The following is a 24259-nucleotide window of genomic DNA, read 5'->3' on the forward strand; positions in this document are numbered from 1 at the left end:
AATGTTTAACGATGAATAATTGTGTCTGAAGCCTTCTTACTCCACATTTCCATGGAAAATGAAACCACGGGAGGCATGAAAATCTCTAAAGGGCCTTTATACATAGATTAATGTGGTAATTCTCTCATTACTATGTTCTGAAGAAGAGCTTCTTACACCAGGCTCTGTGTTTTGCCTTCAGTTATAACATGGCTTTGCATTAAGTGTTTTAATAAAATGTGAAATTAAATGATCATCCCTGGTGATATTCAGCCTTGGTTCAGGTAAGGAAAAAATGTAACTTCCACAGTACATGAAAGCCAAAGAGATTATTTCACCCCCAATGAAGAGATCATTGGTCAAATGACATGGTTTCCCATGAGTCTGCACCTTTCCATTAATTGGGAATTTGTTATTACTCTCTCCTTCACCTTTGAGAATTATATGTAATGTAACCAATTTATAGCTGTCGAATACATATGCTGTCAGAAGCTAACCAATGTGATTTATTCTTTTTTGCACATATAACCAGGTAGTATCGGAAAAGGCAATTATTAATAGTGATAGTTTATGCCATTTTTTAAACTCTCTGTGCTTCTTTCTGTTGTAACCGTTAACAAGAGACAAACAGAAGTTTCCACGAGCAGCATCATGTATTGACTGTGGACACATTAGTACTAAATGACATGAACAATAAAGGAAGACGGGATAGGATTCTTTTGTAGAAAAACTGATGAAACATCTTTTCATGTGACTCATTTCAAAATGATGAAACAGTGCTTCAAAACTGTTGAGATTTTTGTTTGTTTTTAAAGTTAGTGGTATTGACTAAAGAGCATGACGTCTATGGATCTCAGGGAAGCAGGAAGAATTTTTACAAACTGATGGTTCTCCAATTCTTTTGTCTAACGAGACAAAGCAATGCAGACACTGACAAACCTGAAAGACACCACTACAATGATTGCATTCATTCTCAACCAAGTCTCATCATTGTTGCTCCCTGATGCTTACACAGTAGAAGACTCAGCCCTGAGACCAATGACCTGAAGTGACAGTTTAGAACATGTTCTCAAAACTGAGACTTCCTGGGTTCGAATCCCGGTCTGCCACTTATTACCCTTGACTTTCCTCCAGTTTAGTTTCCTTGTCTATAAACTGATCATGCAAATTTCATGTTCCCATATGAACATGAAATGACATACTATTGATTAAGCACTTAGGACAGACTTTGGCATATGGTAGATGTTCCATAAATGTCCATTGTGGTCAGATGTAGAACACTGAATTCCCATAAACTCGAACTTTGGTCTCTAATTTCATGACAGGTCATAACTGATTTATCTGGACAATGGTGTAATTCCCCTAACTAACACATATGTCTAAGCAAGGAAGACCTGGAAGCTGTCACATTGAACCCACCGTTTTGGTGAATGTCTGGGGTCCAATCTGTATGACACACTGAGTAAGTTAAATCTCACCAGTGTCTCTCTGGGCCTCAAGGACATTGTCCATTTTAGCACAATTGAAAGCTCTAGCTCTCTGTGGAGCCTAAGCCAAGACCTAATGACTATAGTGAAATGGCTCCCTGTGGTAGATTTCATGTACAGGTGCTTCATTTGCATTCTGTAAGTGAGAATAAAGAAAATAATGACAAAAAATGCAAATAATCCTCTGTGGTTATAACAAAATCACTTGTTATTTTCCCCTTTTCCTTCATTTGGCTACAGCATTATACAGTGACTTGCACAAACAATGTTCTCAAGAGCTATTTGTAAAGTAAATTAATAAATACACAGTGTAGTCCTGCACAAGAAGCACACTTATGGCTATGTTGTTTTCACTAGGAGTTTAAAACCAGGTTCAGGGGTGCCTGGGTGGCTCATTTGGTTATGCATCTGACTCTTGGTTTCGACTCAGGTCACGATCTCACGGTTCATGAGTTCAAGTCCCATTCGGGCTCTGTGCTGACAGTGTGGAGCCTGCTTGGGATTCTCTCTCTCTCTCTCTCTCTCTCTCTCTCTGCCCCTCCCCTGCTCACACACAATCTCTCTCTCAAAATAAATAAATAAACGTTGAAAAAAATTTTAAACCAGGTTCAAGCCTCTAGGGCACACACACGCACGCACTTGCACACAAACACACACACACACACAAAGTTCTTTGTATTATGTGCCAAATATGTATACCAACTGATCATTGGGTTAAAAAAAAAAAAAAAAAAAGGAATCTGCTGATTACAAAGCCAGATGAGAATGTAGAATTCACCTAAACAACATGCACACGTTACATATTTAAAAATGAATATTTGACATCTAGGATTGTTACATTATTAACTCAAGGTCACAAAGTAAATTAGGGGCAGAGCTAGAACTAAAATTTAGACTCTGTCCAGACCTCCATACACTCCATCATCCTGCCTTTATTGGTAACATTACTCTGAACTTGCTTTCAATTATTCAGATAAATGCTGAGTGAAACCTTGTGAGAATCTGACAACATACCCTATCTTTATTTCTTGCCCCAACATCCCAGACTAAGGTCAGATTGTTAATCTTGTATTACTTCTTGATTCAGAAATTGACACACAGTTTAGTTCTTTCCAGAAGGATTAATGGGTTTCCCTTGTGTTAAAAGATATTTACACCACTCTTAAAAATACTGAGTAGCATTACAGAAAATAAATCAATGAAAGCTCAAGTTACCTTTCCAATACCAATCATATGTTGACAAGTCTGTCCCTTTCAAATTATAAATTGTTAAGAACTGTCTAGCTGGTTGCAATTGTTAGTTTTCAATGCAAGTCTTCTGTGAAACCACTACTTCTGCTAAAGGGATAGTTTGTTTTCTGCAAAAGATTTATTTAAATTTCTTAAGAAGTTTTGTGTGTGTTATATTCAATTTTCATGCACTATTATCACATCATTCCTAGTACCCTCTTGTCTGGCAAATTTGCTCTCTCACCTTCTGATAATATTTGGACATATTTCTTTATATGTTTAAAAATGTGCTAAAAGGAAACTCATGTCTTCATTTGTAATCAAAATTGTTGCTCATCAATTAATGAGCCAGTTCTTAATCATGGTAACTTCTGCCCATTGGAAAAAGGAGCATTTTGGCTAAAAACCCACTGCTGCCACCTAGTGTTACTGGACAAGCACTGCCTCAGCTTGATCCCTTGCCTTTGTGTGGCAGAGATGCCATCCTTTGTATTGAGAGGGAGAGAGAAAGGGATCAGTTACTTTAGCAATGATCTTAGTAATTAATTATTTAGGAAACTTTTGTCTCCTTCTATTGACTCTTTTATATTTGAATAGTCTGGGTTCCAGACATGCTTCTTTAATATGCTTGGCATTTGAATTCTTTGAAGACTTTAAATTGATGAATACTAAAGACAATGTGGTAGCTTAAGGCAATCATTCATATTGATGAAGTTCACTATAAATAGATGTATGCTGCAATAACCCACATGTAATAGCAATGTGTCCTTTTTATTCTATTCCTATTGATTCCAAACCCCCTAAGGATGTTGTTGTCAATAGCTGAGACAACAGCATCAGATGAAACTCACAGACCACCAAGACATTTTGCATTGCATGGCAAAGACAAGCCCAAGATAGAATCCCACTACTGTACTCCAGCTGACTTGATCATAGTACAATAATTTTTCTGTGTGAGAAATTATTTCATTGAATAGGAACTACTTTTCAAAGGGTCTAAAATAATGAGATTTAAATTACTTAAAAGATTCATATCTATTTTATAGGGATGATTATATGCCATTCAATAGAAGCTATTCATGGATAGTTGTTTGAAACATAAAGGTTGGAGTTCCATGGTAAAGAGCAAGCTGGAGTGGCCAGTGTGTGATGACATGAGAAGTAGGTACTGAGAGAGGGAGGGTACTGTGATTACCTCTTGCCTTGCCGAGGTGGAGCAGATGTGTGTGTCCAGAGATCCAGGAAGTCTGTCTGAGAGGGAGAATACCAGAAAAGAGAGCTCTATCTCAGAAACAGGGGAAGCATAAAGCAGTAGGAAGGGTAGAGAACTGAGGGTCTCCAGTTGTGGATTGTTCCATTAATCTGATGTGCATTTTTGAGCCATCATCTAATTCTGTTGGGTCTTTCCTACCCTTGCTTATTCCCACAGACCATACCTGCACAAAATAAAATTGGAAAAGTATTCTTTACTGATGAAACTAAATCTCTGGAACATTCTCTTCTGAAAATACAAATAACATGAGCTCTTTTGTGGTACCCTCAGCTTTAAGATATACACAAAGAAATGGGCTCCCAAATTTCAGGGCTAAAGCCCCAATAAAAGTTTACATCTCATTTGTATACTAGTTAAACACAAGTGTTCCGTAGGGAATCACCCGTGCGGAGATGTGGGCACTTGTACTTTGTGGGACTTCCACCCAGTAGGACCTTGGGCCCTTTCACTCCAGCCAAGGGTGGAAGGTCAGTGAGCGTGGAGAATTGCATGAGACATCTGTATGCTCAGACCCGGTATTGCTTTATATCACTCTCACCCTCATTCCACTGGACAGAACTCAGACACATGACTATACACATGCTTCATAGGCTGAGGAAATATTATCTGGCCAAGATTTGTGCTCAGGAAGTAGAGGAAGTCGGTTTTGATGAATATACAGCAATATGATGAATATAGTACATACATATTTTACAGATACCGCATGTTTGTCAGACGCAGAACTCAGCAAGATACAGCCTCTGGTAAATCTAGCAGACTACTTGTTTTGGTGTATCCCATGAGCTAAGAATGCTTATTACATTTTCAAATAGTTGGGGGAATATAAGAAAGAAGATATACAATGGCCATCATTTACGGTCTGCAAAGCTTAAATATTTATTATCTGGGGTCCTTTATAGAAAATAATGGCCAACTCCTTCTACCTGTATCATTCAGTGTCCTGGAAAGAAACAGATGTCACCCTCAAAATAACATCTTCTGAGGGGACTTGTATTCATTTTCTGCTGTCGCAGAACAGGTTACCATAAATTTGGAGGCTTAAAACAGCACACATGTATTACCTCGTAGATTCTGTGGATCAGGAGTCTGGGCATAGTCTGGGCACAGCTGGTCCTTGCTCAAGGTCTAACCAGTTTACAATCCAGGTTTTGGTGGGGGCTATGGTCTCATCACAGGCTTGAACTGGGGCAAGATTCTTTTCCAAGAGACCTCCTGTTGTTGGCAGAATTCATCCCCTTATAGTTGTAGGACTGAGGTCTTCATTTTTATGCTGACCAAAGGCTGCCCTCAGGTTCCAGAGGTCACCCACAGTTCTCTGCCATGGAACCCTCTCCATGGGCAGCTCACAATAAGACTGCTTTTTCAAGGCCAGAAGAGCCTTAGGTAGTACAACCTAACTGAGGAGTGACATTCCCTCACCTTTGCGATGTTCTATTGTTAGAAAAAATGACAGATTCCACCTGTGCTCAGGGAGAAGGGATTCCACATAGGTATGACCCATTTGTGTGTGGGGGGTCGCGGGTGGGGTTGGGGCTTGAGGGTGTGTCAGCCACAGGATATTTACAAAGTTTTAGCAAAGTTGAGGCAAACCCATAAGGGACAGGGAAACTCTAGACTGGGTGAAGCTTTTGCCACTGTGAGGCATGAAGGGAAAAGGGGAGACAGTGCGCCCAGAAGTGGGTGACACTTCTAGCCGCAGGAGAGGACTACCTGTCAAGACCTGCTGCCCACAGGAGGAGGGCGAGCAGAAAGCTGGGAGTGGAGGGAGGGGGGAGTAAAAGTCAGAGCTTCTCTTTCTTTCAGTACTCCGTCGGCTGCCTGACCCACCCCCACCCTATCCAGCGGAAAGGCTGAAGGCAGACTGGAGACTGATGGAAGCAATCCACAGAAATCAGCCTCTTAGGGCAGAGAACAGGGTAGACACGGTTGGAGAATGGATCTGGAGGAGCAAATGAAAGAAATCCCAAACATAGGGCTTTTGTCTTCCTCAAGTTTCAAGGACAAGAGCACGTTTCAAATGATCAGTCTAATATTTGTCCACAGCAAAATCGAGAATCACCAGGGTCTGCAACCATACAGAAGACCACTAAGCCTCCTCGGAATCATCTGAAGAGACAACACAACTTGGCTCGACTCAGAGGTAGGTTGATCTCAGACAATACTGATGCTTACCCAGCTCCTGGAAAGAAAACCGCAGTGGCACATATTCCAAATGATGCAGTTGGAGAATGTTCTTTACGGAAAAACATGAATACAGCTCCACCCAACACCGGGAGCAGGGGACACCTGCTAGTACTTCCCATTTGCATGTCTAGCTTAGCGTCTGTCCTTAAATGAGTTATGAGCCTTTTCCCACTGACTCAGGCCCGCTTTAGAAAGAGGCACGCTCCATCTGGGGAAAGGTGATATTTAAAAGACTAGCCTTTCAGTAAGCAAATTTCTAAATGGTAGAGCCATTCGACTACTAGGTTGGCTTCCCCAGACAGCTGCTCAGCAACATCAGCTGCAGCTTGGAGATGGTGCCTTTAAAAAGCAGGACCATATTGGATCTAGAATTGCTAACAGATAATTAGGGAGACAAAGGCAAAAGAATTAAGGCACATCATTCTTTGGCATGTTTCTAGACGTTTTTTGTTTTGTTTTAGGCATATAAGAGAAGAGATGGTGATTATTCAAAAGTGAGTTTGGAATTGCTATCATTCTTAACTAGTACATTCATAGAATATAAGTATGTCTTGTATATAATAATACCAAAAGTACTAGAGATGCAGAAAGTGAGAACAGATTTTAGAAACAAGGGTTTGAGCAGGAATCTACTGCTAATAAAAGTTCAGTAAATCCTTTGGTTAATACAGGAGGCTTTCCTTCATATCACTTCCTCTCACACCCTAGCACCCAATAAGATATTGCTGCCTAATTGAAAAGTTTTCTAATAAGAGTTTAGGTAAAACTAATTTAAGAGAACTCATTTGCTAAATATAATAACATGGCAGACTCTCTATAGCAACTTTACTGGTTTCCTATAAATAGAAAATTAATTAATGGTGAAGAAAATAAAGCAGTAACCACACCAGACTGTGAAGAGAAGTATTATTTTAAGCTTGTATTAACTGTTAGTTCATTACAGTAAATTACAATGGCCATGGGAAGTTGGTCTGGATACCAAATTTACCTATTATTCGTGCTACTGGAATCAGATACCATGAGTTCATACCATGAGTTCATACCATGAGTTCATACCATGAGTTCATAATAATGAGATATTTTAAGTCTTACCATAAAACATGTAGCGTGTAAAACTACGAGCAGCAAAGTTTTGCTATCTCCCTGGGCTATACAAATACATACTTAAAAATGAGTATCTTGGAGTGCCTGGGTGGCTCAGTTAAGTGACACTGAGTAACACTCGGTTAAGTGTCTAACTCATGATTTTGGCTCAGGTCCTGATCTCATGGTTCGTCAGATCAAGCCCCGTGTCAGCTTCTGCGCTGACAGCCCGGAACCTGCTTGGGATTCTCCCTCTCCCTCTCTGCCCCTCCCCTACTTGTGCTCTCACTCTCTCTCAAAATAAGTAAATAAACTTTGAGGCACCTGGGTGGCTCTGTTGGTTAAGCGTCCAACTTTAGCTCAGGTCATGATCTCATGGTTCGTGGGCTTGAACCCCACATTGAGCTCTATGCTGTCAGCTCAGAGCCTGAAGCCTGTTTGGGATTCTGTGTTTTCCTGTCACTCTGCCCCTCCCCTAGTCAAGTTGTCTCTCTGTTTCTCTCTCTCTCAAAATAAATAAACATTAAAAAAATTTTTAAGAAAATGAGAATCTTTAAGAATTAGGTATAAAGGAATATTTTTAACTTCTTTTTTGAATCTTTTATATCAAATATTACTTTTATACTACAAAAGTAAAATTTATTTTTTAAAATGAAACTGGCATAGGGAGGAACCAAGATGGCGGAACAGCAGGGAAGTTTTTTATGTGTCTCACGTCCATGAAATACAGCCAGACCAACACTAAACCATGCTACACACCTAGAAAACTGATCTGAGGATTAACACAACAATCTGCACAACCTGAAACACAGAATTCACCAGGTATGCAGTGTGGAGAGGTGAACTTGGGGAGAGAGAAGCCACAGAGGTCAGGGAGGTGCTTTTGCAGGTGGAGAGAGGATGGAGATGGGGGGGAGATAATATGGGAAAAGTACCCCCCCCCCCAAAAGCAGCTGGAAAGAAAATGGAAAAGTGGAAATAGCCACAGGGACTGACCTAAAAAGGGAGAAAGGAGAAAGGAGAGGGTTTAAATTCCATTAAGACTATAAACAGGGGGAATGCAGGGTCTGAAACTCCGCAGCTCCATACCTGGCGGTGCTCTGGTGAGAAGGGCGAATCCCCAGGAGCAGAGTGGAGTCCGGGGTTCTTCAGGTCACACGGGGAGAGGCGGTTCCTCTGCTGGGAGGACACCTGGTAGAGGCTATGTAGGTCCCCCAAAGGCAAGGCTCCAGTGGACCCGGGAGAACAACCACATTCCCTGGTGCTGGAACAAGGTCGTTAAGGGCGAAGCCGGGGGCCAGATGCGTTTCGTGATTTTCCATAATCCCTGAGGCGCTGCTGCTACACTGTCTTGCAAACTTTTTCTTTTTCCGGGGCGGGCTGGCACCCGGCTGCAGTCTCTGGGCGTCGGCAGCAGCATGGCCTCGAGCATTCCTGGGAGCGGCCGGCACCCAGCCATTGCTCGGTGAGACCATCCCCCGACAGGCAGATCAGGTCAAAGCCTCAGTCCCTCAGAAATAAGGGGTCGGGAAAAACAGCCTCATCTGAGACAAAACTCAGGAGGGAAGTGCTGCCTGGGGCTTGGTCACAGACCGTGTAAAAGCGGGGAGTGGATGGAAGCCGAAGACAAAGGACGGGCGGGTGATTGCTGATCCGGGAGAACAGAATTCCTATACTAGACGCCATTTTCACTGCCCTCGCGCATGCCCATACGCACCTACAAGCACCGCAACAATCCACCCCAATAAGCTAAGCAGCGCCATCTAGTGGAGAATGGAGCCATTACACCAAGCCCCGCCCAACTGGGCTAACCTCGCTCTTCAGGAACACAAGTTTCTCCACCTGCTTAGTTTACAGACTATAAAATGCTTCATAGTTTGACTTGTAAGGGAAAACGAAGTAATTTCAACCGTATTTCAGTCCTTTCACTCGTCCATCTATTTAATTTTCTTTTTTTTCATCTCTTTGTCATTTCTTTTTCTTGAATACAGAAAGAGAAAAAATTATTTTTATTTTCAATTTTTATTAAAAATATTTTTAATTTTCTTCTACTATATTTTTCTTTTTTGTATTTTTTTTCAAATTTTGTTTTACTTCCATCATTTCATTTTATTCTATTTCAGTGTATTCATTTTTTCAAAATTTCAAACAATTTCCTTTTTTTTTTCTTTCCCCTTTTTTCTCTAATCTATCAAGCCCCTTTCAAAACCCAGACCAAAACACACCTAGGATCTAGCTTCATTTATCTGATTTGTGTGTGTGTGTGTGTGTGTGTGTGTGTGTGTGTGTTGTTTTTAATTTTTCAATTTTAATTTTTTTATTTTAATTTTTTTACCTCATTAATTCCTTTTCTCCCTTCAAAGTGACTAAACGAAAGAATTCACCCCAAAAGAAAGAGCAGGAAGAAACAATAACCAGGGACTTAACCAACACAGATACAAGCAAGATGTCTGAACCAGAATTTAGAATCACGATAATAAGAATACTAGCTGTAGTCAAAAATAGATTAGAATCCCTTTCTGTGGAGATAAAAGAAGTAAAAGCTAGTTTGGCTGAAATAAAAAATGCTATAACTGAGTTGCAATCTCGAACGGATGCTGCGGTGGCAAGGATGGATGAGGCAGAACAGAATCAGTGATATAGAAGACAAACTTATGGAGAATAATGAAGCAGAAAAAAAGAGGGAAAATGAGGCAAAAGAGCACAATTTAAGAATTAGAGAAGTCAGTGACTCATTAAAAAGGAATAACATCAGAATCATAGGGGTCCCAGAAGAGGAAGAGAGAGAAATAGGGGTAGAAGGGTTATGTGAGCAAATCATAGCAGAAAATTGTCCTAACCTGGGGAAAGACACAGACATCAAAATCCAGGAAGCACAGAGGACTCCCATTAGATTTAATAAAAACCAACCATCAACAAGGCATTTCATAGTCAAATTCACAAAATACTCAGGCAAGGAGAGAATCATGAAAGCAGCAAGGGAAAAAAAGTCCTTAACCTACAAGGGAAGACAGCTCAGGTTTCCAGCAGACCTATCCACAGAAACTGCAGTCCAGAAAGGAGTGGCAGGATGTATTCAATGTGCTGAATCAGAAAAATATGCAGCCAAGAATTCTTTATCCAGCAAGGATGTCATTCAAAACAGAAGGAGAGAGAAAAAGTTTCCGAGACAAACAAAAATTAAAGGAGTTCGTGACCACTAAACCAGCCCTGCAAGAAATTTTAAGGGGGACTCTCTGAGGGGAGAAAAGATGACACAAACAAATAAACAAATAAAGACCAAAAGCAACAGAGACTAGAAAGGACCAGAGAACACCACCAGAAACTCCAACTCTACAAGCAACATAATGGTGATAAATTCTTATCTTTCAGTACTTACTCTAAACGTCAATGGACTTAAATGCTCCAATCAAAAGACACAGGGTAACAGAATGGATAAGAAAACAAGATCCGTCTATATGCTGTTTACAAGAGACCCACTTTAGACCTAAAGACACCTTCCGATTGAAAATAAGGGGATGGAGAACCATCTGTCACGCTAATGGTCAATAAAAGAAAGCTGGAGTAGCCATACTTATATCAGACAATCTAGACTTTAAAATAAAGCCTGTATCAAGAGATGCAGAAGGGCATTATATCATAACCAAGGGGTCTATCCACCAAGAAGACCTAACGATTGTAAACATTTATGCGCCAAATGTGAGAGCACCCAAATATATAAATCAATTAATCACAAACGTAAAGAAACTCATTGATAGTAGTACCATAATAGTAGGGGACATCAACACCCCACTCACAGCAATGGACAGACCATCTAATCAAAAAATCAACAAGGAAACAATGGCTTTGAATGACACGCTGGATCAGATGGACTTAACAGATATATTCAGAACATTTCATCCTAAAGCAGTGGAATATACATTCTTCCCCAGTGCACACGGAATGTTCTCCAGAATAGACCACATACTTGGAAATAAATCAGCCCTCAACAAGTACAAGATGATCGAGATCATACTGTGCGTATTTTCGGAACACAACACTATGAAACTCAAAATCAACCGCAAGAAAAAATTTGTAAAGGTAACAAATACTTGGGAGACTAAAGAACATCCTACTAAAGAATGAATGGGATAACCAAGAAGTTATAGATGAAATTAAAAAGTTCATGGAAGCCAATGAGAACGGTAACACCAGAACCCAAAACCTCAAAACCTCTGGGATGCAGCAAAGGCGGTCATCAGGGGAAAGTATATAGCAATCCAGGCCTTCCTAAAGAAGGAAGAAAGATCTCAGATACACAACCTAACCTTATGCCTTAAAGAGCTGGAAAAAGAACAGCAAATAAAACCCCAAACCAGCAGAAGACAAGAATTAATAAAGATTAGGGCAGAAATTAATGCTATACAAACTAACAATCAAACTGGTATAAAGTAGATAAAGTGTAGCCAGAAACTTGTTTCAAACCAACAAAATACAATGGAGAGCTTTACGTTTTCTGAAAGGGAGGTAATGGTGGATTATTTATCTTATCCAAGAGACACTTGCAAATATCTTGCTCTCAAATCCACTTTCATTTTATAACTATATGGTGACATAATACAGTGTTAAGTGGAATTCAGTAATCTATTTAATTTGGACATCAGTAAGATTTCAGAAAATATCACATAGGGCATGGGTTTTCTAGAGCAAAATTGGTATTTATGTTGACCAATCTCCCCTTAGTGTAGTCAGATTTTTCACTTTATATTGAACGAGATAGAACTAGCACAAGTGTTATGAATTTAAAATAGCACCCCTCCATAGCTTCCCACCCTCCTTCCCTCTGTGTATGTAATATATGCAGTGCCTGGGCAGAGCCCTCCTGCTAAGTCAGCCCCTTTGTAGCTCTGTCCTCCGTTATGTTCCAGACTTCAGCCACACCCTGAGTACTCGTCATGATCGACATTCAGAACTGGGTGCTCTGATTTCACCTTCCATATTTCTCTACCTTCACATCATGGCACATGAGAATTCCTCAAATGGAAAGAGCTTCCTTTTTTTTTTTCCAGCCGTGTAAACTCTTCCTCATCTTATAACGTGAGCATACCCTCTTCTGTACAACCTCCTCGTCACGCTCATGCAAAAATTATTCATTCGTTCTGAGATCACCTAGCACTTTGTAAATATCATAGTATTATTTAAACTGCACTGCAATTATTTGTTCACATGTCCATCTACACCACTGAATCCAAGATAGCTCCTTCTCACTTATCCCTACCCACCACTAGCATGGTGGCACAAAATAGTCTTTAGTGAGTTTTTGCTTAATGAATGAGTGATTAAATGAATGGCTGAATATTAAAGTTGCCCTATTGAGAATCAATAGTCTGTTTTATAGCACAGGAAAGAATACTGTATTCAAAAGTTTACATATTGGTCACCTGTAATTTAGGGAAATATTAAGAATAAATAACAGGGACTAATACATCCTTAACCCCAGCATATATGCCAGTTTTTAATCTCCTGGACCTATGTATATGCAGAGATAGCTCTAGCTTTCTAGCCACCTCTGCTAAAGCTTAAACACATTAACAGGAATGGCATGGCCATGTGAGATCAGCAAAGAAGGGAACTGAAGTTCATAAGTTCATTGTGGGAGAAAATGCAATAGAAAGAACCCAGGCCCACTGAATATCTCTAATATTGGGCAGAAAAACAAAAACTTTATAATCTAGGTTTTTAGAAACCATGCAGAGCCAACACAAAGCATGCGCTGTAGTGTTTTCTCGATGCCAGTAGAGGGCAGCACATACTTCATTAACTAAGGAAGCAGGGTGTGCTGAATTCCTACTTTTGCAGCCATGGATTGGAATAAGTGCTCTAGCAGCAAAGATCCTAGGATTCTTCCACTTCAACACAAGTTTCCTCAAGAAACTGTATTCTGTAAACATTTTCTGTGTTAGCATCATTTTATCAAATTGTGTTGCAGATTTCAAACTGCATATTTATACTTTGATGGACAGTGTGGCAGAGTGGAAAGGATGTAGCCTGTGGGGCTAGACAGAGCAGACTTTTGCATCTGGAAGCCACCACTTGCCAGCTGTGTGATTTGGTCAAGTTACTGAACCTTTCCAATCTTCCTTTTTCTCATCTTTTTTTTTTTTTAAAGTTTTTATTTACTTATTTTGAAAGAGAGAAAGAGGAGTCAGGGGAGAGGCAGAGAAAGAGGGAGAGAGATCATCTCAAGCAGGCTCCGTGCTGTCAGCAAAGAGCCCCAGGTGGGGGTCGATCGCACACACTGTGAGATAATGACCTGAGAGCCGAAACCAACAGTCGGGTGTGTAACCGACTGAGACACCCAGGCGCCCGTCTCATCTTTAAAACACAGATGAGAAGATCTACCTCATGGCCTTAATGTGAGATCAAATAAAAATACCAGTATCAGCTGGCTGTTTTGTAGTTGTCTCCCCACTTCCGTTTCTTTCCCAGGTAGAAAAGCAAGTATCTCCAAATGCGTACCATACGCAAGTATCTTGCAAGACACCAGCGCAGAACCAAAAAGTGCCGGAACCAGCCTGGAATAAATGTGCCAAGTGAATCAAATTCCTCTGCCAGCAGCTCTGGCAGAGAGTATTAAAACCCTAAGAGTACTAGTAATCATAATGTAAAGCTTCTTGAAAATAATAAACGCCTCACACACTGTGGAATTACGGAAATGGAAAGACAAAGCCAATTAACAATGTGTGATAGAGCACTGCCGCATTTCCCAGGATCCGGTAGGAATTCAAGACATGTTAGTCTTTTCATTTTATTTTGTTTTACTTAAAGTTTATTTACTTCGACAGGAGAGACAGAGACAGCATGAGCAGGGGAGGGGCAGAGAGAGAGAGAGAGAGAGAGAGAGAGAGAATGAATGAATCCCAAGCAGGCTTCATGCTGCCAGCATAGAGGCTCAAAACCACAAACTGTGAGATCATGACCTGAGCTGAAACCAAGAGTCGGACACTTAACCTACTGAGCCACCCAGGCGCCCCTAGTCTTCACTTGTAACAGCCAAAACATGCAAGCAAAGTGTTAATTGATAGGTGAATGAGTAAAGAAAATGTGGCATTATATATATAATGGAATTTCGTTCGGCCATAAAAAAGAAGGAAATCTTGCCATTTGCAACAACATGGATAAAACTTGAGGATATTATGCTAAATGAAATAAGTCAAACACAGAAAGACAAATACTGTAAGATCTCACTTACATGTGGAATCTTAAAGAGCTGAACTTGTCCAAACAGAGTAGATTGGTGGTTGCAGGTTGCAGGGGGAGGGGGAGAGAATGATTGAAGTTGGTCAAAAGGTACAAACTTCCAGATATTAGATGAGTAAGTTCTGGGGATGTAATGTCCTACATAGTGACTATAGATAACAACACTCTGTTCTATACTTGAAACTTGCTGAGACAGTCAATCTTAAAAGTTCTCACTACACACACGTACAAATGGTAACTATGTGGTGGTGAATGTGTTAACAAGTCTTATTGTAATAACCATTTGCAATATATGCATATGTCAAATCATCACCATGTACACCTTAAACTTATAGAATATTATATGTTATTTATATTTCAATAAAGCTAGGATTAAGGAAGATGTTAGTTCTTACCTTCTGCACATACCTACATCCCTCAAGATGCTATTTAATATTATTTATCATAGTCTGTTTTTATTAAAAATATTTGATCACCATTTTTAACATAGTAATATTTTATAAACGTGACATTAAATAAAAGCATACTTTTAATTTCTCAGTCTTGTCCAAGTCTCATAGATTTTATTACACAAAAGGTTTGTTATAATTGGTTTTTATGTTCCTTTTAAGTTTAAAGCTAAAGCTTTATTTCACCAAGGATGCCAAACAAGTGAGAGCCAATAACAAAACCAGGGTACCAGACTGTGGATGAACAGCTGAGAAATTCAGTGCAAAGACAGCAGAGTCCAGACCCATTGGGGTTTTTTTTTTCCTTTTATCTAATAATTTATTTTTTTATAATTTACAGACCCATTGTTGACTTGCCATGTCAGTGCAGACTCGACAAGCTGGGAGCAGCTCGGCACAAGGGGCCTTTGTGTCTTTTCTAGTGGCGCCTGGTCAAAGGACGGGGCCACAGCAATGGGCATTGCATGCCGTATCTCAATGCTCATGAGAACTATGGAAATAAGTGAAGCGCACTCAAATGAGAACAAGAAGAGGTTCTTTATTCAGAACTTTCCCTTGCAAAGGGGGTCGGCCACCATCACTCGTGTTTGGCAGCAGCTCGAAGAGAGGGGGCAGAGCTTTCCAGTGGAAGAAGGAATGGCCTCAGGTACACACTGATTAGAGGCTGTCGGGATGGGAACACTGCAGGTGGGCTACATAGGAGTGAGGCATCTTCTGGGATTAGTTAGGGGTGCATATTTGAATTTCTCTTGTTGGTTCTAAGTTGCAAGAAAGGGCAGAAATTAGTTGTTAATCATGTCCAGCCCATTTTTTTTTAAAAACAATTTGAAATGTATATTTATCCTTGAGAAAGAGAGAGAGACAGAGCACAAGCAGCGGAGGGGCAGAGAGAGAGAGGGAGACAGAATCTGAAGCAGGCTCCAGGATCTGAGCTGTCAGCACAGAGCCTGATGTGGGGCTTGAACTCATGAACTGCGAAATCATGACCTGAGCCGAAGTCGGACATCCGACTGACTGAGCCACCCAAGTGCCCCGTGTCTGGCCCATTTTGATTCAATCATCACATGGTTATGTTTGGCCCCCAATTATAGATAGTAGGTTGGCCTCCTGGGCTGGTTGTAGGTCAGAGTTTACATAGGGTCTGGTCATTGCCCCTTTGTGTATTGAGTCTGCCAATATGACAGAAATAATCACCAGGCCAGTGAGATACCTTTCTCAATCCCTAGATTGAGATCCCAGAGATCTCCTAGTCTCTGACCTCTGACCTCTCTAATTGTAACCCTGGGTGAGTCACTTATTCTCTCTGGGCCTCATATTTCTTCTCTGAAAATTGACAGTTCTCATCTAGAAACTGTTCCCAACCACATGTTGTGAGTGTATAAATGGAAGGGAGAAATGGTTCTGGGGAAGGAGCATGCTGGTAGTGACTGGCACCAATGCAGCAAAGTCAAGTGAGTGTTGGGAGAATGTGGCTCCGGTAAATGTTGTTACCTGGCAGGTATCTTTCTGTGGGAGAAAATGGTTGAAAACCACTGATCCAGTTAAATCTGTCAGCTTCCTTCCACTCTAATTGCAGTAAGAACCAATCCTTGGGGCGCCTGGACGGCTCAGTCAGTTAAGCGTCTGACTTCAGCTCAGGTCATGAGCTGCCGGTGAGTTCAAACCCCACATAGAGCTCACTATTGACATCACAGAGCTTGCTTAGGATCCTCTGTCCCCCTTTCTATCTGACTCTCCCTTGCACTCTCTCTCTCAAAAATAAATAAACATTAGCAAATTAAAAAAAAAAAAAAAGAACTGATTCTCGGCTATAAACTACCCACCTCTCAGTCTGTGTGTGACGACGACTATGCTTTATGGGTGTGAGGGCAAAAGTAAATGCTGTCCTCGTGATTGCCATGGGGTCAACTGGCAGGTATGTGCTGATCGGAGGCCAAGATCAAACAGTGATATTGATTTAATCATTAAGTTCCTCTTGGTTTTCCAGTCTCACTGATGTTAATCCTCTTCTTTTTCAAGTGTTTAGTTGTCCTTGTGGAGCCACAGCCTCTGATAAAAATTAAATTACTATTGTTTATTTCTGAACAAAATGTTAGGTGAAATGCCATGTGCTGCCCTCTGCAGATTATTGAACAGACCACTGTCAGTCATTTGGAGTAGTTTTGCCAGAAATTGTGATGAATTTCTTTCTTTAAAAAAAAATGTTTAATCTCACTGACATAGTTCTGTGTGTACATTAATGTTTATTGTTTTTAGTAGATACCAGGTATTTATCTAGGTCCAAAAAAACTATCCACAAATAAAAGCAGGTCCTAGTCCTCCCTGGGGCTCATAGTCTAATGCTATAAATTGTACTTAAATACTTAATATTTCCAAAGTGATAAGTATTAGGAAGATAAGGAGGTAGAGAGTGATCAAGGGTGTTCCTTCCATGAACTCGTGGTAGATGACTTGTCTGATAAATTGATACTTGAACAGAGACATGCTGAACGTGAAGGGAAAAGCAATTTGGATATGAGGGGAAAGCTTTGGGGCAAGGAAATAAGGTACCACAGCATACTTCGCATGTTCCAGACACAGGATGGAGGCCAGTGTGGTCAGAGCTGAGGGAATAAGGGGAGGGAAGTAGCAGTGATCACAGTATGAGAGGCGTAGAGAAGTAAGATCTTGGAAGGTCTTGGCATTGTGGTAAGAATTTGGGGACTTGCTCTGAGTAAGATGAGGAGGCATTAAGGGTTTTGAAACAGGAATGACATGATCTCTCTATATTTTATTTTATTTTGAAATGTTTCTTTATTTTTGAGAGAAAGAGAGAGAGAGAGAGCATGCAAGTAGGGGAGGGGCAAAGAGAGAGAGAGACAGAAGATCTGAGATGGGCTCTATTGACAGCAACAAGCCCGATGCGGGGCTTGAACTCACTAACTGTGAGATCATGACCTGAGCTGAAGTTGGACACTCAACTGACTGGGTCACTCAGGTGCCCCTGATGTCTTTATATTTTAAAGCATCACTCTGGTTTTTAGGCTGAGAAAAGACCAAAGGAGGCCAAAGATGGAAGAAGTGGGACAAGTTGGGAGGCCACTGCACTGCTGTAAACGTGGTTTGGACTGTAAAAGTCCACTTGGCTTGGACTAGGAAAGTAGCAGAGAGGAAGGTGAGAAGTCATCTTACTGGATGTGGGGTGTGAACAAAAAAAAAGTGGGACCTGGGTGGCTCAGTCGGTTAAGCTTCCAACTCTTATTTGAGGTTCAGGTCATGATCTCGCAGTTAGAAAGTTTGAGCCCTGTGTTGGGCTCCACACTGACAGCCTGGATCCTGCTTGGGATATTCTCTCTCTCTCTCTCTCTCTCTCTCTCTCTCTCTCTCTCTCTCTCTCTCGATCTCAAAATAAATAAATAGACTTTATTAAAAAAAAAAAAAAAGGAAGGCTTGAGCCCTCAGACATTCAAATATTTGGGATCTGGAAGATAAGGTGGAACCAGTAAAGAATCTTGGGAAGGAAAGAAAGAGATTCAAGAGAGAATGGTAGCCTAGAGTCCAAGTAGAGAAAATGTTTTAAAAACAGGTCACCTTTTTTAAATGATGTCAATAGAGTAAGACGAAAAGCAGAGAAGTAGAGGCCATGAGTATGAGAGATTCTCTGAGTTATGCTGAATTTAAAATGGAGTATTACCTCAGAGGCACATGGAGAAAGTAGTGGGTTTTTTTTTTTTGTAATAAGGTATTTTGGCATGTTTATATGGTAAAGGAAATTAGTAGAAAGAGTAATTTATGACACAGGAGAGAGAGAGGATGCCTGCAGGAGTGTTGTCCTCAAGTAGTCAAGAGCGGATGGTACTCAGGTCCCAGTGTAAGGACTAAATAGTGTGTGCCAAGTTCATTTCAACAGGAAGAAGGGTGGAGCTACTCACACAAAGGTAAGTGGGTTGGTAGATATGTTGATGGAAGAGTAGGGACATTTTCTTCTCCATTTTACAAAGGGAATAAAAAGCAAAGCCATCAGCTAGGATTGAGGAGAAAGGAGAAATTGTTGCAAGTTTGATGGACCCTGGCCACTGGTACAGTTTATGAAATGAATTTTGTTCCCAAGTCAAATGATACAGGGCACATAAAGACTTAGGACTTTCATAAGCCATGAAATTAGCATACTTTCATAAGCAACTGAGACAATGCATTCATTTTTTTCACTTAGGTACTCATCAATCATTTCTTAACAAACTTTTATTGATAATCTGTGATGTGCTCACTGTGATCAACTCTGGAAAAATTATACCCAAATAAGTCTTAGTCACTGTGATTACAGAGGTGATTACAGTCTAGGGGAGGAGGCAGAAATGGGGGAAAAATAATACTACATTTCTCTTTATTTGATTATAAAACATGTCATCTTTACAGTGATCATTCTTCACTAGAATGTCATCTTTTCAGTGATCATTCTCACTAGATGTCTTGGGACATATTGGGAAATATTCTGTCATGTTCTACTAACAATCACAGTTGTAGGATTACATGTTCCCATTTTTGCTTAAGAAAATATGGTTATTATCACCATTACTGGGGCACGTTCAAAGTGCTAAGAGAGCACGGAGTAAAGCAGTCTAGCTAGAGAGTTAGAAAGAGATTCATTCGAGCAAAGTCTTGAAGGGTGGGTGCAAAGACAGCATAAGCCATACACCAGCAAGAAAATATGTCAAACCCAAGCGGCATGAATCTGGACAGATATGCTGAGAATAACCTGAAAGCAAAGATAGCCTTTACTCCTCAGGTAAGCAGGAGTCACAAAGTTTTTATTTAGTGTTTCATTTTTAAGCAGGAAAGGAATGACATAGTTGGATTTTGCTTTAGATAGACCGGTTAGGTGGCTGTGTGGAAAGCAATGGAAGGAAGAAGGGCTCGGTACGGTGTTAGATGTAACAGGTAAGAGCCTGATGAGGACCTACAGTAGAACGTGAACACTGCTGGTGGAAGGAATGGATGGGTTAAAGACACATTTCCCAAAGGGTGATACATGGTGTGCTGGCTGATGGTAATACAGAGTAAAGGCACATAAGGGAGTCAAAGATTTCCCTAAGTTTTCTGCCTTACCCGATTGGGTGAAACAGAAATTACAGGACAGAGGGCAAGTTTCTTTGCTTGCTTTCTCTCTCTCTCTCTCTTTTTGGTGGGGGGGGGGGGGGGGAGACTATGATGTTTTGATTTTAGCATTATGTTTGATTTGTAGGTGTCTACTGGCCAGTGAAATACAGGACATAAATGAAATATACGACAGTGTTCTGGAGACAAGGATTTGGAAGTTATAGTTGTGTAAGTGCCAGTGAAAGCTTGGGGGATGATGATCTCACCAAGTGTTTATGTCTGCAATGAGAAAAGAAGACTGAAGTCTGACTCTGCAAGGAAATACTAGTAATTAAGAGGCAAGTCAGGATGAGCCTGTGAAGGAAAGACATGACCAACTTATCCAGTGCTCCAAGGTGGCCTGGAGCCAGGTTTCCGGGTTAAGCCATGAGTCAGCCAACGGTGGCTTCAGTGAAAACAGCTTCAGGTGTCATAGCCACGTGGAAGAGAATGGAGATTTAACACCAGGGGTGGTGATTGTACATGTATAAAAAAAAAAAACCTGCACCCTATAACCTCTACCCAAGTCCCTTCTTGGAAACCTAGAAAATAAAACCCAAATATAGTTTTACCTGGGCCTTGAGAAGGAAACACATGTACAAGAAGGTACGTCTCTATTCCTTAGTGGCTCTTTCTAAATTGCTCTGTGATAAGGCCATACGAACAACTTATAGGAAGAAACATTTGGGATATAATTATTCAAACTCATTACATTGCTTGTTTTCCAAACTGCACATTTTTAAAAACCTCAGAAAGAAGAACAGTGTTTGTATGCTACTTTTCCATATAACTGATCTTTTTAATACAGTATCTCATTCAACTTACCAATAATTCTATGGATTTGATATTATTATCATTATTAAAACGTGGAAGTCAAGCCTCAGGACAGGGTAATAAATTTAGCTTCAGGTTGTCTGGCTAGGAAAAGGCAGAGCCAGGATTTAATTGAATCCGGGTAATCGAACCTCTGTGCTCTTTCCTCTGTATTAACTTGCTTATTCAGCAGATGATGCCTGGACCCAGAGAGATTTCCTTTAATTCCACAAAAAGCAAATTGCTGTTTTAACTGGGGTAATTCCCCTATAATTTAACAAATCAAAGTTGAGAAAACCGTATTATTTTGTATGTAGATACTGTTCAAAATTTAAACAAGAAGCATGTACTATTTCACATTCCAATGTCTATAACAAATACATAAGGCAAGTATTGAGACAGAAGAGAAAGTAGTATTTTCAGTAGTATAGGAAGTTCCCTCTGAAATACCACTCAGGTGACTCAATACTGCAAGCAATGAATGTAATTAAGCTTTACACAGTTACCGTGCACTAGTGTGACGTAAGAAAAGTACTGTGTGAATGATTTTAAGGGTTTTCTGTCCATTTACAAAGATCCTCAGGCCATGTGGGAGACGATGGAATCTTTAAATCCTGGGGGAAAAAAGTATGAAATCATTAGATGAGGGTCACAGAGAAACACTGACTCGTAGAAAGTTTGAAAACATCTGCAGGTTATACATACAAGACCAAGTGTTTTGTGCTGTTCATCACCAACAATTCAAAAGATTTTCCAAGAATATTTTGACAAGACTTGAGGTTTTTAATATTTAGGAAGACCCCGACATAACACATGAGAAAAGTGGTATACTGCTAACGTTTCAAACTGAAGTCTTTGAAATCATCACTGAAGGTCACGTAGACTTCTGAAAGGGATGGTGTGATTTAAGAGAGAAAAGTTAGGAGGACAAAATGAAAAGAAGTGATGTACACATCCCATAAAATCAAGACAAAGGACTGGTGTCAAATAGTACATTGTTGGGGAAAGCTCCTCCCTGGTGGCTTTTTCTCCAAGTGGCAGGAATTCAACTCCGGTGACTTTATTTCCATTCATATGAATTCCATCCAGCTGCCAATGCATATACCTTGCAGCATACACTTGCAAATACCTGGCCTAATTCCTGATTTCTGTAAAGCTACCATTTTCTTTACACCAAGGGTTGCAACTTGGGCTGGGGTCTTTGGAAATATTTGGAAACATGTATATTTCTTTCATATGTATATGGAACTTTCACCATATATGCAAAGGGAACTCTTTAGAGTCTAGCCTGCTTTCCATACATGGAAAAGTACTTAGGGTAGTGGTTATTGGTAATGGGGTTGCTATTTTGTCCTTCCTGGATGACATCGAATTTCTATCCCCTAAGGATAAAACAAGGTGACTCTAAAGTTTACCGGAATAAATCACTTCTGAAAGTACAAACTTCATTCTTTCATTGTAATCATTGACTAAAATGGTGGCCAAGGGTAAACCAGAGACTGAGAATTTCTGTCACCCACAGAACTGAGACCATGTTACTTGAATAAATGACATGTTAAGCCATGCTTAGCCATTGTATTTCCTGCTGAGAGTTTTGACAAATCATAGACTTCAAAATGCCATCATGGGGGAAAAATGAATTCTTTAGGAAAGAACAGTATTTGTCTTCCTCAAGTATAACTCATCATTAAGAACAAGTGTCTGGAAAAGAAAACAGTTCTTCAACTGACATTGTAACTTTGCCCCTTTTATTAACATTACAACAGAATTTTTCAAGGAAATCTGCATTCCCTTATTAGTTCTCTTGATCACTTGCCAATCTGTAATTAGTGAAGCAGCAACTTGTATAAAAGATTTTTAAAATGAATAATGCAAACAGGAGAAAATCATGCCTCTTAAAGAGTAATCAAAGTCTTTAAAAAATTTTAAGTACATTTTTAAACTATGCTATCCAAGAGTGTGTGTGTGTACACACACGTATATATAAAGTATGTCCTTAGTAAACATGAGTTAAAGAAGATGCAAATACACAGCTTACTATTTAAAGATTTGAATTTTATATAGATGCTGATTATCAAGTGTGTATTACATAGTAGTTATACTTATCATTATCTAAGAGGGTGTATTTTAGCTGACTGTGTGCTTTTTCCACAAAAACAAAATAAAGTGAAAACAAAGGATAGTTAATATATTTCAGACTATTCAATGGAATGCTTTTCTGCTTTATGACATTGAGTCTTAGATTCTTTCTCTATTCTAGCCAAAACTCACCTTGCATCTCTCAGATAAAGGACTTGCCGTCTAACGTCGACTTTGCTTAATGGCGCTAATCTGCTTCATTAACAAGAAGATCAGGTAAAAATTGACATACAGAGTACTTAGCCTTTAGATGAGTTTGTTGGGTCCCCCCCCCCCCCCCCGCGCCCCGGAACAATCAATGTCATTTTACATATATTACCTCATTGATCTCTAACATTGTTCAAGAATGGTGTTTTACATTTTGCAGAAAAGCTCCCTCTTATTAAAACAAAACAAAACCTTGAGTCCTTCTGAGATTCAACTTTTAATGTGTACACCTACCATATGTTAGTTCCTTGAGCAAAATTTGAATTGTGCACCTCCTAAATTCCTAAAAGGATTCTTCTGTTTGACTGATGGCAGAGATAGCATGGTCCATTCATTCCCCCTGTTGTTCTATTTTGGCTGTCCCCCAGGTGTCACATGTAAACCTTCAGTTAGGCTTTACCTGGGCTCACGACGACTTTGATCTTCTGGCTGAGTACGCAGAACTTCATTGCTGAATAGAAAGTATAGTTGATTGATACAACGGACAGACTTTTCAGTTTATTGTAAAAGCTAATCTTCAGATAGATTTCTCAGTGAAGGTAACAGCCTGCCTTGACAACTTGGTGAGCATAGTATCATCATTTCACACAAAATATATGGCAGGCATTAATTTTCAGTGTCAGATCAATTCATTGACCACAACTATCAAGAGCACAAAGGGACTAGACAATTAATTCCTTTTTGACATGAAATTACTATATAATAGAGCTGCAACCTTCACTCTTTCTCCAACCAATTGTCTGATACTATGCTTTCAGAGGTCATTGAAAGCAAGGGGCATAAAACCTTTGACCAAAACTCTTGTCATGTTTCTAGACTTGTTTGCTGATTGATTTATATCAAATCACTGTTTTCTTTTCAAATGCCCCACCCCCAAATCTTCCAAAAGTGCTATTGCTAAGGTAGAAATATCAGAAAGGCATAAATTTAACATTTTTAACCCCTCCCCTGTAATTTGATCAATTAAAAAAATTTTTAAGAGTGAATATGCAGTATTTTTACACAATATATAATATTTTTATTTTTATTTATTTGTTTTGCTGCTTCCTCTCAGAAGTAGG

The 24259-nt window shown here is 39.9% G+C and overlaps 2 long non-coding RNA genes across 8 annotated transcripts in view; one reads left to right on the plus strand and one right to left on the minus strand.

The window, feature by feature from the left end:
* Nucleotides 1-24259, plus strand: part of LOC109493380 — a 64151-nt gene that overhangs the window by 22847 nt on the left and 17045 nt on the right. The window contains exons 3-6 of one of the 2 annotated variants that reach the window (XR_002737314.2): nucleotides 6013-6109; nucleotides 15265-15570; nucleotides 20146-20645; nucleotides 23113-23207. This is a non-coding gene — a long non-coding RNA (uncharacterized LOC109493380). The remainder of the gene's footprint in view (nucleotides 1-6012; nucleotides 6110-15264; nucleotides 15571-20145; nucleotides 20646-23112; nucleotides 23208-24259) is intronic. The other variant, XR_006588184.1, reaches the window with a different exon arrangement.
* LOC111557315 overlaps nucleotides 15446-24259 on the minus strand; it is a 211242-nt gene continuing 202428 nt past the window's right edge. Inside the window, exons 6-11 of one of the 6 annotated variants that reach the window (XR_006588183.1) lie at nucleotides 23599-23649; nucleotides 23124-23183; nucleotides 21359-21466; nucleotides 20865-21052; nucleotides 16748-16973; nucleotides 15446-15682 (exon numbers count right to left, since the gene is read on the minus strand). This is a non-coding gene — a long non-coding RNA (uncharacterized LOC111557315). Of the gene's footprint in view, nucleotides 15683-16747; nucleotides 16974-20864; nucleotides 21467-21557; nucleotides 21739-23123; nucleotides 23187-23432; nucleotides 23650-24259 lie in introns of all 6 variants that reach the window. The other 5 variants (XR_006588176.1, XR_006588179.1, XR_006588178.1 and 2 more) reach the window with 5 other exon arrangements.

This window comes from Felis catus, chromosome D3 (genome assembly GCF_018350175.1).
Source record: "Felis catus isolate Fca126 chromosome D3, F.catus_Fca126_mat1.0, whole genome shotgun sequence".
NCBI lineage: Eukaryota > Metazoa > Chordata > Mammalia > Carnivora > Felidae > Felis > Felis catus.